Source organism: Belonocnema kinseyi, chromosome 3 (genome assembly GCF_010883055.1).
Source record: "Belonocnema kinseyi isolate 2016_QV_RU_SX_M_011 chromosome 3, B_treatae_v1, whole genome shotgun sequence".
Classification (NCBI taxonomy): domain Eukaryota; kingdom Metazoa; phylum Arthropoda; class Insecta; order Hymenoptera; family Cynipidae; genus Belonocnema; species Belonocnema kinseyi.
In genome coordinates, this window is record NC_046659.1 from 89,002,591 (window position 1) to 89,007,776 (window position 5,186).

Below are 5,186 nucleotides of genomic sequence, written 5' to 3' on the forward strand. Positions count from 1 at the left end.
TCTGAAAAATCTCTATCCCATCCACACACTACTCCTTTCCCCTGCCGAGTGAGTCACTCCTACCCCGAAAGGGAAATGGCTTAATGGTGTAATAATAATAATAATAAATTTAAATAATTTTCTTTAACAAATACACTCTTTTCGCATATCACAATGAATAAGCTTAATTTTAGTACAGGACCAACCAAGAATGTCTCTCCAATGACTCCTGGCTGTAATTCTTTTAAATTAACAACTGTTAATTATTTAAACAATACCCATTAACAAATTCACATTTTCAAAATTATTCCTTGATCAGGACCGACTTTTTTGCGCTACTAACTAAAAATGTATTATCAGAGACTCCTAGCTATAATTTTGTTCTAATTGATAAAAAATATTAATTATTTTGGCAACTTGTATGAATAATAACAAATTTATTATTTTTATTTATAAATGAATGGACACTTTGACCATTTTTTCAAGAATATACTCCATTCTCTTAACGAAATTAACTAAAATCTGTTTTCAGTTACTTTTTCGATGATACTTTGCCAATAAGTAAGAACAATTAATTATTTAAACAGTTTTTATAAAAAATGTGCATTCTTGGCCACTTTTGCATGATTAGATTTTTTCTTTCTCGCAGAATTGACTAAAAATGTCTTACTAATTACTATTTTGTTGTTATATTTGTCCAATTCGAAAAAATGTTGATTATTTAAACAATATTAATAACAAAATTCACATTTTGTACCTTAGTTGTTCAGTTCATTTTACAAAACATTAATATATAGCATATAAAAATGGTCAAAATTTGTGAATTTGTTCGTCAACATTGTTTAAATACTAAGCACGTATTCTTAATTAGAAAAATATGACAAAAAGGAATGATTGGAAAGATATTTCTTTTTGATTTTGCAAAAAAATTATTCATTATTATGTAAACATGGTCAAACTGTGAATTTCTTTATAAATAGTGTTTAAATAATGAACAGTTCTTGTTATATGGAAGAATATGAATTGAAGGAGGCATTGGTTGTATGTTTATATTACCATTAGCAAAGTATCATCGCAAAGAGTAATTGGAATAATGTTGAAAATGTGAATTTATTTATAAATACTGCTTGTATAGTTAACAGTTGTTGTTAATATAAAAAAATGACAACAAAAACTCATTGTTTAACTGCAAAATAGTGGAGCCTATTCATTGTCACATACAAAAACTATGTATTTGTTTATAAAAATTGATGAAATAATTGTCAAATAGCAGTTTTTCTTAACTAATCATAATTAGGCATTAATTTCTCTTATATTTCACATAAAAGCTATGAATTTCAAAGAACCAATCATTGCACATCACAGAGAAAATAGATTTTGATCAATTATTTGTTTAAAAAATTAGAAATTTTTTTTTTACTCTAACCCAATAATATTATGGTTAGGCTAATACTGGCTAAACTCTTTTTTTCATTGTAAAGCAGATTTTTGTCCACAGAAGTGCTTTGAGTCCCACTGTGCGGTGTTGTGGGGACGAGCATGTTGTTTCAATAAGCAAAACCGAGGTACAAAACGAACGAGCTTCACTCACCCCGAAAGGGATTTCGTTTAATGGTAAAATATTAATAATAATAATAATTAATAATAATAAAAATAACAATTTATTATCAACAGGTCGCTAAGGTTCATATTCCCAACCTTTGTCAATGATGCGGCATTGAAAAATAAATTCTGTATCTCTACTAGGTGATCTAATGATTCGATAGAATAGAGGATTGTATCCAAGGAGAAAGTGCTCTATAATATTCTAGAATGCAGATTGAGAGAAAAACAAGAAGAGCCTCGGGCGAATAGTTACAATGAGACAAAAGATATCCTCTAATTTTGTTTATAAGGAAGTTCACAGAGAGAAATTGACTACTGGCTGCACTACTTCTACACTGGTGGGCTGCTGATAAACAAATGACGTGGTACCAGTAGCGTTAACACTATTTGGCTTTGACCGAAGCCAGTACCAAGACCATATTATATTTTAGTACCACGCCAGTTTATTAGCAGTAGATCAGTACAGAAAACAGTTATTGTTAGGGGTTTTATTAGTACTGTGGAGCTAATACAATTTCCATATTGGTTAACAAATTTGCCTTGCGGTCCTAATTTAGTAATTAGTAATCCAATAATGTAAAAAGTATTAATTATAATTTAATTATTTCCGGCTTTTGTAAGTCGATAAAGTTTGAAAATATTTACTACGACTTACAATTTCTGTAACATTTTCAAAATGAATTATTTTTATTTAGTAACTGACGAGTTGCCAAGTATTGAAAAACTAATTTTGAATTTTTAAATCAATCATTATATATACATTTATATCATTTCGCCTTCAAATCGTGAAAAGCTATTATTTTTGTGGATAAATGATACAGTTGGTGAATTTCAAAAATAATATTTCTGTTTTAAGATACTTGGTGATCATTTATACAATTTTTATTCTTTTAAAGCAGTTCCGCAGTGTAAAGTATAAAAATTTATTATTTTGTGGAACTATTGACACAATTAACGAATATTAAAAGTAATATTTATAATGATATTTATCAATTATTTAAGCCATTTCCATTTGTTTATGCAATGTTTTCCCCTGTAAATTTAAAGAGTTACTACATTCCGGAATCAATAACGCAGTTAATGAATGCTAAGAGTAAGTGGCGTGAAAAATAGTTTAAATTGTTTAAAGAATTTTAATTTCTTCAAACAAGTTTTACTTATGTGAATCTTGAAAAGATACTATTATCTGGAACTAATTGTGCAGCTAAGTTAAGTTAAGAGTGATATTTTTAATGAAAGACAGTTTTGCAATTATCTAAATAATTAATAGTTATTCAATATGTCTCTTATAAATGAAATGAAAGACAGTTTTGCAAAAACTCTAAACATCAAGCATCTGTGACATTAATTAAAAAAAAATTACTTTTCACGATTTACAACATGAAAAAATTCTTTAAGCAAATGAAAATCATTTTAAACAATTGCCACTGAACAATCCTAAATAATATAATAATACTCTTAAAATTCGTTATTTGTTCCATTCATTCAACAAAAAAAAACGTTTTACAATTTGCAGAAAAACGTTGTTTAAACAAATAGATATTTTTGAATTATTACCGAATATGTTAAACAAAAAATTTGTTTGCTCATGCCAATCCAGAATTGTGGTATAAAATAGGAAATATATAAATTTTATATTAATTAATTTTGTATTAATATTGTATGTTCAGTTTACTCTTGAAATGAATTTCTGGGATGCCCCTAAATAAAAATAAAAATTAGGAGCTTAGGAGTTAGGGAATAAAAAATCTCAATTTTCTCAAAAACTAGGCGATACGAAAATATTTTGAAGTCAAAATTTGTTCCACTGTTTAAAATCTATAAAATTTTGCTATTTTATACTCTGAACGAAATATAAATATAGTCGACTAAATATGACTGAAATAAAATTTTTCAAACGGTATTCTACACATGAATTAAAAAAAAAACTTTTTTACATTCTCATAAGAGAAGGCATTAGATTTGTGCAAAAACCTTTAGAAAATCCATTTTTTCTCAAAAATTTGTCTAAAGACCATTTTAATTTTGGTCCTAAGATACTTGTGAGACATTTAAGAAAGTAATACAAGAAGATACTTTTATCTTTAGCCACTTTGACGAATAATCAATTGATAAGAATTGTATTTTAATGGTTTTTATTTATATGAATTTTAGAGACGAAAATCGATTTTTCTCCATTTTAAAATTCAGGATCTTTATTAATCGTATGAACTATAATATGATTCAGATTATGATAAAAGAGCATCATTTCGCAGATTTCAAAAGTAGGAACAATTCTGGTCTCTAAACTTTCTTCCTATATATCTCGCATTTTTTCGAAGCATCGACATTTGTTATTTGGTGAATGTGAATTCTATTTTGTTAAAGCTTCTTCGGCTTTAATGAAAACATTTTCATCTCCTATCGCGTGTTTCGGAATCGATATTGTCGAAAAAGCCAAATTTCCTGCGTCACTTTCAACTTTATTACATCAAATGTGTATATTTATTTCTGTATCTCATTCTGGGGCTGCTTATTCAGATTTTTCAAAATAAAGTACAAATTTTGTTTATAATGATTGCTTTACTATTTGTCTCTTATTGTGTATTATATCTTATTATCAACTACCCTGAAAAATGTATCATTTCCAAAAAGTCGATTTTTTATTTTAAATAAATATTCAATACCTAAAGTTTATATCAGTAGACCTTTTTTGATTAAACACCTTTCGTCTCTTCATTTTTTTTTGTCACTTGCGTGGTTTTTCAAAAATTTAATTTTTTTATTTTCAATTCTATTTTTTACGATAAAAAAAGAACTGCGCGTCCTATTGGGATCTGAAATCATGACGTCAGAAGGGGGATTTAAACTAAGATGGCCGGCGACAACGGGGCCCTTTGCACAGTGCCGGATTAAGGCTGCTCGAGGCCCAGGGCTGTACAGTTTTGGGGCCCCCTGTGAAAATCTCTGATGATAAAAGACATACAATACAATAAATGGTGAAAAAATTAGGTTCATGAAAATAATTAAATAAATCTTTCGTTTTTTTTTTCAAATTTGAAAAATGATATTTATTATTGCACATATTATATATACATCTAAGTAAAAAACAAATTTTTTCGCGCTTTTGCGTTTGCGAATTCTTTTATTAGATCATCAAAAGATAATGTCTTTAGAAGATCTTTCTCGATTGCCAGCAAACTAAGACCAGTTAATCTTTTATCACTCATAGTTGAACAGCCATTTAGATAATAAAAAACTCACAAACCTAGTGATCTCCGATATATATCCTCGATAGCTTCTGTTATTAAATTTGTATTTTCCACTTCACCAGAATTTTCATTTCCTTCAGAAGAGTGAGAAGAAGAAATGAATTCAGATTCATTTTTGAAAGAAGTTGTTAGTTTTGGAAGCTTTTTTTCGAAATCTTCTCTGATTTTGATTTTTTTTCTCTTCGAAGCATCACTTTCACACTTTCACGACATATTTCTATTTAAAAAAGCTTTTAAAAATCACTGTGAGTTTGTTACTTTGACATAAGCTCTCACCTCGGCATTTGTAAATATATGATCTCAATATTCAGAGTGTTGATGTTAGCGGTAGGCGCTTCTCGGTATTCCGCG